Source organism: Gossypium hirsutum, chromosome D04 (assembly GCF_007990345.1).
Source record: "Gossypium hirsutum isolate 1008001.06 chromosome D04, Gossypium_hirsutum_v2.1, whole genome shotgun sequence".
Taxonomy (NCBI): Eukaryota; Viridiplantae; Streptophyta; class Magnoliopsida; order Malvales; family Malvaceae; genus Gossypium; species Gossypium hirsutum.
In genome coordinates, this window is record NC_053440.1 from 33,256,727 (window position 1) to 33,269,547 (window position 12,821).

The 12,821-nt window shown below is 31.0% G+C and overlaps 1 long non-coding RNA gene across 1 annotated transcript; it reads left to right on the top strand.

The window, feature by feature from the left end:
• Positions 1 to 5,140: 5,140 nt before the first annotated feature.
• Positions 5,141 to 6,685, top strand: LOC107899422 (uncharacterized). The gene is made up of 2 exons (XR_001684669.1): positions 5,141 to 5,649; positions 5,756 to 6,685. It is a non-coding gene; the product is annotated as an uncharacterized lncRNA (long non-coding RNA).
• The last annotated feature ends 6,136 nt before the right edge of the window (positions 6,686 to 12,821 follow it).

The window sequence follows — 12,821 nt, forward strand, 5'->3', positions numbered from 1 at the left end:
TCTCTGGTTGTTAAGTATGGTTCGATTCAAACCTTACTTGGTATTATGGCCAAGTACGATTTGGTGCTTGAGCAGTTAGATGTGAAAACAACATTCTTGCATGGATAACTTGAGAAAGATATTTACATGCAACAACTAGTGGGCTTTCTAGTCTCAGAAAAGGATGACTATGTTTGTTTACTGAAAAAGTCCTTTTATGGCCTGAAATAGTCACCTAGGTATTCGATTTATTTATGACTACTCATGATTTCAAAAGAAGAAGTTTTGACAATTGTGTTTATTTTAAGAAAAATTACGATGGTTCATCTGTATATTTACTCCTTTATGTTGATAACATGTTGATAGTAGTAAAAAATAAAGGAGAGATAAGAAAGGTCAAACCCCAACTTAATAAAGAATTTGTGATTAAAGATTTGAGAGCAGTAAAGAAGATACTCGAGAAGGAGATTCTCAAATATAGAAAAGCATGTAAATTGTACCTAATTCAGAAATGGTACATTGAGAAAGTTCTTTGTAGGTTCAATATGTAGAGTGCCAAGTCTGTTAGTACTGCCCAATTCATACTTTCATCCGCTTTGTCTCCACAATCAAATGATGAGATTGACTACATGTCACGTGTTCGATATTCTAGTGCAGTGGGATCTCTCATGTATGCTATGATTTACTCACGTCCATATTTATCATATATAATTTGTGCAGTTAGTAGATACATGGCGAATCCTAGTAAAGAACTCTGGAAAGTAATTTAGTGGATTTTCGTATACTTACAAGGTACTACAGATGTTTGCTTACAGTTTGGAAGAACTACAGATGGAGTCATTGGGTATGTTGATTCTAACTTCGCTGGAGACTTTCATAAAAGAAGGTCACTCACAGGGTATGTCTTTACCATTGGGGGTTGTGCCATCAACTGGAAAGCCACTTTGCAGACTACAGTTGCATTGTCTACTACTGAAGCTGAGTACATGATGGTTACCGAGGCTTGTAAAAAAGCTATTTGGTTAAAGGGACTATTTGGTAAACTCGGTTAAGACCTTCAGACCAGTACAATATTTTTTGATAGTTAGAATGTCATCTTCCTTACAAAGGATCAAACGTTTCATAAGACAACGAAGCACATTGATGTTCGATATCATTTTGTGTGTAATATTATTGCTCGTGATGATATTGTTGTGAGAAAATTTTGTATTCATGATAATCCTATGGATATGATGATTGAGTCACTTCCTATAACCAAGTTTGAGCATTGCTTGGACTTGATTAGTGTTCATTGTTGAAGAATACCCCTTTATGGGTTTTGTAGAAGAGGTGGAGAACTAGTTCGTTGAGAATTCGTGTCAAGGTAGAGATTTGTTAGAGATTGTGTGACCCGAATCCAGTCATTTACTGAAGAAATAAGTACAATGTAAAAATAAGGGGATTTGTAGAGGCGAGAGGCCGAGGGCCGTATAGAATTATGCTTCTACTATTTGACTTTGATTAGAAAAGTGTTTTTCAACCTTTAAATATGAATATTATCGACGTTTATTATAACACTTATTAATATGAATATTATACTCAAAACTTATATAGATAATTAAAGTAAACATAAAAATATATAAACTCGCTATACAGCGTGAGCATAATTTGAGTAAAAGTAAAAAGGTGTATTTTTCATCTATATCGTAGGTTAATAATTCATCCTTTTATAAAAAGATTAGTTGAATTCACCTAACTTATTTATCGAATCTCAATTCAAATGAGAAATTATTTAAAACTTATTGTTTTTACAAAAAAATTATTATGAGGGTATTTTGTTATTTTATATTTTATATAAAAACAAAAAAGAAAATACACATTATAATACTTGAGCCTAAAACACCACAATTTTCAATATATTAACTTTACATCTGTAACAGCTTGATTTTGACCCTATTCAAAACGGTGGTTTCGGAACCACGAATCCGAGTCCGAAAAATATTTTTTTAAAATTTATTTTTTGTGTCTATTAAGTGTGAATTTGTTTGTGCTAAATTTTCGTTTAAAAATTTAATCGTTTGGATGCCCGATTTAATAAAAAGGGCTTAATCGAGTAAAATTAAAATTTGATAGTTAAATGTGTGAATGCCTAATTGAACTTGTCTTTATAATATGATGCATTTATGTTGAAATTATGACATAGCTAATATTAGTGGACGACATTGAAATTAATATATAATAGTTATATATTGTTTTATAAGGTTAAAATAGTAAAACATGAAATAACTTATGTTAAATAAAATAAAAACAAAATGTTCATGCATGAAACTTTGTGTTAGCAAAATAGAAAGATGAAAGAAAAATAAAAAAAGAAGCTAGGGTTCGGCTTTGTGTTTCTTCAATTGAGGTATGTTTTTGCTTCGGTTTTTGATAATTTTTACGTTTTTGTGATCGTTGCTTTGAGCACTACAAAGCCCAGGCCTTAATTTTCAAATTTGATGATTATTTTGTGAATTGCAATTGATGATAGCTTGTGGTTTTAGTGGTTGATGATCAAATATTAAAGATATGTGAAAGATTATAATGTTTTGTTTTTGAATTTTTGATGAATTTGATTATTTTGGGTTAAATTGTAAAAATAATAAATTGAGGGACTAAAATGTAAAATAAATGACATGCATGTACTTATATGAGTCTAGGGAATATTCGGCCAAGCTATAGTGTGGTCAATTTGGAATCTTTTGTATTTTGTGAAATAGGGACTAATTTGTGAAAAACGTGAAATGTCAGGGGCAAGAGTGGAATTTATTTATTTATGCATTTTTGAACTGAACTGAATGAAATTATGTTTGAATGAGTTTAATTTGAATATGTTTAGATCAAGAATTAAAGAAATCGGACTTGGATCGGGGGAAAACAAAAGTCGTCGATTAATCATTTCAGTTCTGGTTTATCGCTGTCCGAGGTAAGTTTATAAGCAAATAGATGTTATAATTTCTAAATAAATATTAGTTATATATGCTGAAATGAAAATATGCAAAAATATATATGTAGTCGAATGTGTTTAAGTTCGGGAAGCAAAAATAGACATGGATGTGATTTATCGATATTTAGCACTGAGTGTGCGAGTATGGAATAGCTACGGCTATATGAATGGCACTAAGTGTGCGAAACTAAAATGACGATGTGAATAATGGGCACTAAATGTGCAATACCGAGATCAATTTGGTTAAATGAGAGAGAGCATTAATTGTGCAACTTCATTATGGCCTCGATAAATTATTTAGCACAAATTGTGCGGATCCAATGAATAATATATGATATCAAGGTATATAAGTACATGATAGTACAAGTATGTAATAGTTAAATAATATATGATGTCAAGGTAAGTTGGTTACTTCAACTGTGATGCAAATTATATGATACAATTGTAAGTATGTGTGTGTGTGAAATGCCTATATTCGGCCAAAGGGTAAGTGTATGTGAAATCATAATTATGTTTTATATGCTTCTATATATGAATATGAATTGAATAATTCAGTCATGTGATATTGAATTATTAATGACATTGAATTGTTTATTTGCTTCTGACTTACTAAGCTTTGATAGCTTACCCTGCATATGTGTTTGCCTCGGTTTTATAGATTTTGGAACTAGTTACGGGCTCGAGAATCGTTACCAAAGTCAATCACACTATCGTCTGTTATCGATATCTATAAAAGTTAAACTTAAACTTATGACATGTATAGACGATACCACCTTTTTGAATATATTTTAAATGATGCATATATATAATAAGCCATGCGAAAATGGCTTGTTTATTTTGATATGTATGGTTTCATGCTTTGATTAAATATTATGGTTGTGATAGACAAGTAAAGTTGATTGATATGATATGATATTTGTGTGAGCTAAGTTTGAGATCATGGGTGGATATACCTTTATATTTGATAATTGAGATTGAATGTGGATTATCACTTGATATGCGAAAGTTATATAATGATTTGCCATGAATATATGATAGTTGGGAATTGGTAATTTGCATAATGAGTCTTGTTTATGTAATGAGTCTTATAGATGACATTTGACACATTGAGTATAAATAGTATTAGCATATTTATATATACAGGATCGGTTTTGGTATGTTATGCATGAAAATGTTGAGTATTAATGAATTTGACATTGGTTAAAGCATAATTGTATTTGGATAAAGCTTGAGAAATTGACTATATGAATAGTAACTTTATTTATTTGATGAATAAATATTTGTATGCAATTTTGATAAATGGTTTTGAGTATTTGATTAATAGTGAGTGAATATACCATGAAGGTATACAAATGCTTATGACATATTTGGCCCAATGTTTATAATTGTTTGTATTTATAAGGTTTGGTATATGCACATATGTTAAAATATAATGGTTACATGTATAATAGGTAAATTTTAAATATGAGTTTATATACATATTTGTATCATTGTTGTTTATAATTGGTTTGTTAGTCGAGTAGGCGAAATAAGGTTGACCGAATGTGGGGTTTGAATTATTTGCCTAAAAACAATGATGATATTCTGGATATTTTTATTTATGAGTTATGTGATTACGAATATGTTTGATGTATGATATGAAATGACTCCTAATAAGTTTATATTACCTTTTTGATTTAGGACGTGGTTGGTTTAGTAGTTTGAACATGCGTATATCTATGATTGTTCGAATTTAAGTTTGGTCCCGTAATACCTCGTATCCCTATTCCGGCGACAATTACGGGTTAGGGAGGTTACAACATCAAACTAAAAAAAAACTTACTATTTCAATTAATATCTTATTAATTTTTATAAATATATTTGTAACATAAATTTTTTCATCCACATCATAAGTGTAACATAATTTAATAAAATCTAAACAATTTAAATAAGTGTAACATAATCTAATAAAACCTAAACAATTTAAATTGATTAAGCACTATGAAATTTTTTTTTGAAACATTAATCTTTCATTATGCATTAATTTGGGAAATTTCAGTCAAAACAAAGAAAAGATAAAACATTTTCCTAATTAACCCCAAGGTTTCCGAAATCACGCCACCTGTCCCTACATTCATTGCTTCCAATGGGCGGTGCCTTGGGTAGTTAAATCCTACACCCTAAACTGATGCGTACGCCTCACATGAACCGGAGCTCATCAATTCAAAACCTAATAAATAAAAGTAAATAAAATTAAAACAATAGAAAACCTAAAATCAAAAAAACCTTTCCCCACCTCTTCTCACTTGTAACTACATCTGTTGAATATTTTCTTTTATTTGGGAACTTGGAACCCACAATATTTTGTGTTAAAATAGTTTTCTTCCCGTAGTTCCTTCAAGTAACTGAGCTCCTCGAAGGCCTTTGTTCTTTCTTCTGCGGACTTAGACCCTCAAAACTGTTGTCAACTTTGTATCCTCATTTTTCCTTTCCTTGTTCCTTTTTCCTTCCTTTTTCTTTTAGTTTTGCGATTTTGGTGACTATAGTTCTCATAAATAAGAAACCAATGTTCTTTTTTGTGTTTTTTTGCCTTCATTCCATACCCCTTCGATCCTTCTGAATGAATGGATCGACTTCCCTCGGGGTTTCTTCCACTCAGAAGGTCGGCAAATCCCTTCCTCTTCCCCATGCTGCCATCGCATGTGCCGCTTCATTTGCTTCCCAAGGTATGTGTCGAAATATAAGACTTTTAAAGTTTCTTGCTTTGGTTTTAATTTCTTCAATAATTCCTCTGATAACTGACCGATCAATATAATCATTATTTTTTTGGAGCTTTTTGATGACGGTTAGTGAATCTCCTTCTAAAATGATGTCTTGAAACCCTAAATCTTCTGCGAAAGCTACTCCATGAAGGCATGCATAGGCTTCTACTATTGTTGGATATCGTATGTTCTTAATCAGGTAGGTGCATGAACCCATTACAAAACCTTTGTATTTCTTACTATGATTCCAGAATCTGCCTTATTATTTGGCTTCTGAAAACCAATGTCGAAATTAACTTTGACTTGGTCTTCTGATAAGGGTGTCCATTGTGGATTTTGTATTTTGTGGTTGTTTACAAGAATATTGTCCAACATTTTAATTTCATTAATAAAGGTTTTGATGAAATTTATGATGTTGTTAATACTTTGTCAAACACCTTCATGATAAAACAAATTTCTGTTGTGCCAAATCGCCCAGAATAGACTGCTAAGCATATTTTTATGTTCTTTATTATTGGATTTAAAAGTATTGGCTAATCAAATTTTCCACTCTTTCTTATCATGCATGTTTGCGATTTGAACATTCATCTTCTGGAGAACAAGCTTTGCAACGTAATAATCGTGGAAGAAATGTGCCGTTGATTCTTCGTCTTCACCACATGTCGGGCACAGCGCTTCAAATCTGAGTTTTCAAAATTTAAGATTACTTAGAGTAGGAATGAAATTGTTTGTAATCTGCCATAGGTTGATTTTAATTTTGTTGGGAATTTTTAGACCCCATAGTGTTGTATAATAATTTTTCATTTGGTCTGTCACTATTGTATTTTCATTTCCCAGCAAATTTAAATCTTCAGTAAGACACCACTTGTATCCACTCTTTTCCGTGTATTCACTAGTATTGTCTCCTCACCAGACCTTAGTGTCTGGCTGCAAAGTGTTCCACAGAGGGATGGATCGAATCCTTTCTATTTGGTCTTCATAAAAAAGATTTCTTAACACATCTTCCTTCCACGTATTTAAATTTGTATTAATTAATTCTTCCACCATGGTATATCTCCTATCAATATTCTAATTTTGTAGTTTTCCATTCCAAGGATATAGAAGTCATGTGTAGTTTCAGATGTTAACAGTCTTTCCGTCGCCTATTCTTCAACCAACCCCTGATTCTAATAAGTCCCTTGCACCCTATATACTTCTCTAGATAAAAGAAGGGTGAGTTCCTAACTCAGCATTTAAAAAATCACCACGTGGGTGGTAGATTTTCATTTCCCAGCAAATTTAAATCTTCAGTAAGACACCACTTGTATCCACTCTTTTCCGTGTATTTGCTAGTATTGTCTCCTCGCCAGACCTTAGTGTCTGGCTGCAAAGTGTTCCACAGAGGGATGGATCGAATCTTTTCTATTTGGTCTTCATAAAAAAGATTTCTTAACACATCTTCCTTCCACGTATTTAAATTGTATTAATTAATTCTTCCACCATGGTATATCTCCTATCAATATTCTAATTTTTTAGTTTTCCATTCCCAGGATACAGAAGTCATGTGTCGTTCACTACACCAAAACAGACTTTTAGCGGCGTTTGGATTACAAACGTCCCTAAAAATCGAGCATTAGCGGCGCAAACCTTAAAACGCCGCTGAAGATGTAGCATTAGCGGTGATTCTACTAAAACTCCGGTAAAAGTCGAACATACAGTGACATTTTCTGAATAAATGCCGTAAAAGAACATCTTTAGCGGCGTTTACTTCCAAGCATCGCAAAAGCTCTTAACCAAAACGCAGCGTTTTGGACTAGATGTGTACTATATAATTCGTGGCGATTATGTGGAAACGCCGCTAAAGAAAGTATTAGTGGCGCTTATTTAAAATCGCCACTAAAGCATAGAATTAGCGGCGAGTCGCAAAAAGCACCGCAATACATCTTAACGAAAACGCAGAGTTTGGTCTTGAGGTACACTAGCATTAGTGGCGCTTATACAAAAACGCCGCTAAAGAATAGTATTGGCGGCGAGTAGTGAAAAGCGCGCAATATTTCTTAACCAAAACGCAGAGTTTGGTCTTGAGGTATATTAGGATTAGTGGCGCTTATCGGAAAACGCCGCTAAAGCATAGTATTAGCGGCGCTTATTGTAAAGCGCCGCAAAATATTAACCAAAACGCAACGCTTTGGTCTTGATGTATACTAGCAGTAGTGACGCTTATATCAAAACGCCGCTAAATCATAGTATTAGCGGTGAGTAGTGAAAAGTGCCGCAAGATTTCTTAACCAAAACGCAGAGTTTGGTCTTGCGGTATATTAGGCTTAGTGGCGCTTATTGGAAAATGCCGCAAAAGATTAACCAAAACGCAGCGCTTTGATCTTGATGTATAGTAGCATTAGTGGCGCTTATACTAAAACGCCGTTAAAGTATAGTATTAGCGGCGAGTACTAAAAAGCGCCGCAATATTTCTTAACCAAAACGCAGAGTTTGGTCTTGAGGTACATTAGGATTAGTGGCGCTTATTGTAAAGCGCCGCAAAATATTAACCAAAACGCAGCGCTTTGGTCTTGATGTATACTAGCAGTTGTGGCGCTTATGGTAAAACGCCGCTAAAACATATTATTAGCGGCGCGTTGTAGGAAGCGCCACTAGATTATTATATATTTAGTTTATTATATAATTTATGTTATTATATAATGTAGGAAATAGGATATTATATAATGTTTATTATTTTTGAATTATAGTTTAGGGTTTAGGGTTTACAATGTAGGTTTAGTGTTTTTTGTTTAGGGTTTGAGAGTTTGGTGATTAAGGTTCAGTGATTATTATAAGTTAAAAAGTTTAATATTGTATATAGTTTAGGGTTTTAGGTTTAATCATTATATAATGTTTATTATTTTGTGAATATTAGAGTTTTGAGTTTAAAGTTTATGATGTAGGTTTTAGTGTTTTGGGTTTAGGGTTTAGAAGTTTATAGTTTACGATTTGGGGTTTAGGTCGCTTTAGTCATGTTAAGAGGTTAATTAGTGTTTTAGGGCTTGATGCTTGTGGTTAACGGTTTGCAGTTTATAATTTAAGGTTAAAATATATGTTTTGTACTACACACTAACATTAGCAACACGAATTCCTGAAAATATGGTTTAGGATTAATTATGGTTAATTTAGGGTTTAGGGTTTAATTTAAGTTTTTTATATTTTCTGAATCTAAAAAAGATATATATAAATTATCTATTTAAAAAATACAAATATATATCAAAATGGGTTAAATCCCAAAAGCGTACATGAATAATGATTAAATGTTCAATTGTTTACATGAATTCGTTTAATTTGATACAGAGCTTGTAAAATGTTAACACATGTTATTGATAAAATTAACATCAATTTTTTTATTTAATATGACATGTATACATAAATATTTATGTTTATTAAAAATAAAAATATTAAAAATATAAAAAAATATTGATATAATTAACTTAATTTTTTTAAAAATTTCCATGTTCTTAGTGGCATTTCACGAAAAAACACCGCAAAATTATCCTAATTACGAGGGAAACGGCTGTGTTTCGTTTTTATTTCGTTGTAAACGACGTCGTTTCGGTGGTTACTTAGTGGTGAAAGGTTATAAACGCCGCAAATAGGTTCATTTAGTCATGAATATGTCGTCGTTTTTCGATGTTCTTAGTGGCGTTTTGTGCCAAAATACCAGAAACTTGTCCTACTTTTTTGGAAAATGACATCGTTTGGACGGTTAATTTAGTGGCGCTTTTGTGTAAACGCCGCAAAGTTAGTCGTTTAGTCACTGTTAATTGAGTGGCGCTTATGCCTAAACGCCACAAATTTGACTAACTGGCTGAGGAACGACATCGTTTGTAATTTTATTTTGTGGCGCTTTGGAATAAACGCCGCAAATGGGTTAATTTTGTCATAACTGTTTGGGAAACGTCATCGTTTTCGGGTTTGTTTAGTGGCGTTTATTTAGAAACGCCGTAAATTTGTTAGTTTAGTCATTGAAAACGTCACCGTTTTTCAATGTTGTGAGTGGCGTTTTATGCCAAAACGCCATAAATTTGACTGCCTGTTCCTGAAACGACTTCGTTTCTGTGGACATTTTGTGGCGCTTATTTACAAACGCCGCTATTAGTGGGTTCATTTATCTGTGGAAACGACGTAGTTTTCTTTACAGCCCTTTTAACCAGGCAAAACCCGATTCTTCTTCATCACTTTCCCTCAATTGTTTAGCCGAAATCTCTAGCTTCCTCAGCCCCTAATCCCCCCAAACCCGACCAGCTTCGCCGTGACCGTGACCGTCGCCTGCTTCATCACCATCGCCATCTCATCTACTGCATCACCGTCACCGTCACCGTCGCCCTCTACTCCCACAACCACCGGTAAGTTATATTTTTAGTGTGGGAAAAAATTAAATTTTTTTTACTTTATGCCTCGTCTGCTTGGTTGTAATACAAAACATTGATGTTGTCTTCTTTTGCGATCGTCCCCAAACAATGCAAAAGTAATTGGGTGTTGTTAGTTTGCAGCAACAGTAACCCTTCAAACAGCAACAGTAACCATTTGTTGCTGCTCGTATTTAGGTAAGTTTGCTGATTTGGTCCTTTATCAACATTTGAATGGCTTGGAATTTTTGGTGCATTTCTTACTGCTCGTATTTATAGTACTGCTTTTAATTCGTTATTTTTGGAATTTTGGGTGCATTTCTTACTGCTCGTATTTAGGTAAGTTTGCTGTTTTGTTGAAATATGTTTACAATATTTTTCATTGTTTGAAAATTAGAAGCATTTTAGTAAAGAAAAACTATAATTAGAAATGTATATTCAATATTTGATGTGAAATTGTATTTTTAGAACTGAATCTAAAATTATTTACTGTTAAAAGTACTCATATTTGATGAAGCTTGTATCCAAATATATTATATGTCTTTGGTGCTAGACGTAAAAAAATTAATTGGTCTAAATTACAAAATCCATTTGGTGCTTATAAAATTTAGACTATTAAGCCTTCACCTTTAAATTTGATTTTTAAAAAGTAAAATAAAATATATATATATATATTTGTTTAATAAATTATTTTTGTTGTGTAGGTGTAATTCCACAATAATTTGGTAATCTACCACAGTTGAAATATCTTTATTTATCTTATAATTCTCTAACAGGTATTATATTACATTTCTTCTCTATATATGCTTAGTTTCATGATTGTTATTTTTTACTTTTATTCTCTTCCTTAAATTAAATTTATGTTCAATTGATACAAAGACATTAAATATTTTATACTCCTGCAAATTTGCTTTTGAATCATGTTATTGCATAATTTCCTTTTCGATGAGATCATTCATTGGAATTTTCAATTTATCGTGGAAAGAAAGTTTCCTATTTATTTCCTCTTCACAATCGCAGAGGAGAAATGGTTTCATGTTGAGTTTTGTGAATAAAGTTTTTGTTACCAAAAGTTGTAAAATTTGGTAAAATTATTTATGTTTTTAAATCAAATCAGCCCATGCCCTGAGCTCACAACTGACATAGTTAGGAGGAAAATGATTTCTATCTAATTTTTTTTCTTTTGGTCCAAAATGTTTAGATTTGGGTTTTCATCCTTTTGAATACTTAAATGTACTCAAAATTGAAAATAATTGTATCCAAATATATTATATGTCTTTGGTGCTAGACGTAAAAAATTAATTGGTCTAAATTAATTGTATCCAAATATATTATATGTCTTTGGTCCAAAATGTTATTGCATAATTTTTGTTTTTGCTAAGGAGCTTTGCTTTCAAAATGTCGACAGAATAAAAGTGTCCTAAGAAAAGCTACAACGTGTCAGATTTTTTTGTAAAGTATAAAAATAGTGACTAATCTATTAGTCCTATTTTAATCATTCAACTACTAATTCTTTTATTTAATCACTAAAATTTTTGAAATTAAATATTTTAGCACGAAATGCGATTAATTGTTGTTAAATGAGAGATGAAAAGCTGACATGAGACTTTTTTATTGATCTAATAATAAATTTAGCCCTCCAATTTACATATCTCTAATCTCTAACAATGATAACAAATTTAACCGAAGATTTAATATTTCAATATATGAAAATTCAATCTCGATTCAAAGGTACATATCTCTAATCTAATATTATTGTATTCAAAATTTTGCATGTTTTCGTATATTTTGAATGATAAATCAAGTTTGAATGATTTTTGTTTAATATTCCGATATAATTAACCGAAGATGTTTAGGTATCACAAATTAAATAACTTACATTAATTACATAACTTATAAAAATTAAATAACTTACATAACTTACATAAATTAAGAACCTTACATAACTTACATAACTTACATAAATTAAATAACTTACATAACTTACATAAATTAAGTAACTTACATTAATTACATAACTTACAAAAATTAAATAACTTACATAACTTACATAACTTACATAAATTAAGTAACTTACATAACTTACATAAATTAAATAACTTACGTAACTTACATAAATTAAGTAACTTACATAAATTAAGTAACTTACATAACTTACATAAATTAAATAACTTACATAACTTACATAAATTAAGTAACTTACATTAATTACATAACTTACAAAAATTAAATAACTTACATAACTTACATAAATTAAGTAACTTACATAACTTACATAAATTAAATAACTTACGTAACTTACATAAATTAAGTAACTTACATAACTTACATAAATTAAATAACTTACATAACTTACATAAATTAAGTAACTTACATTAATTACATAAATTAAGTAACTTACATAACTTACATAACTTACATAAATTAAGTAACTTACAAAAATTAAATAACTTACATAACTTACATAAATTAAATAACTTACATAAATTAAATAACTGGCATAACTTACATTATACATAACCTTCTTAACTGACATTATACACAACTCACATAATTAATATTATACACAACTTACATAATACATTACTTACATAACTTACAGTACTTACATAATACATAATACATAACTTACATAACTTACATAATACATAAAAATATATCATATCACAAATTTCTGTAATCCATTTATGGTTATAACTGGCGTTTTAACTTACCCGTGCAAATTATTATCAATGTCAGACTTCAAGAATTAAGAAATGGACC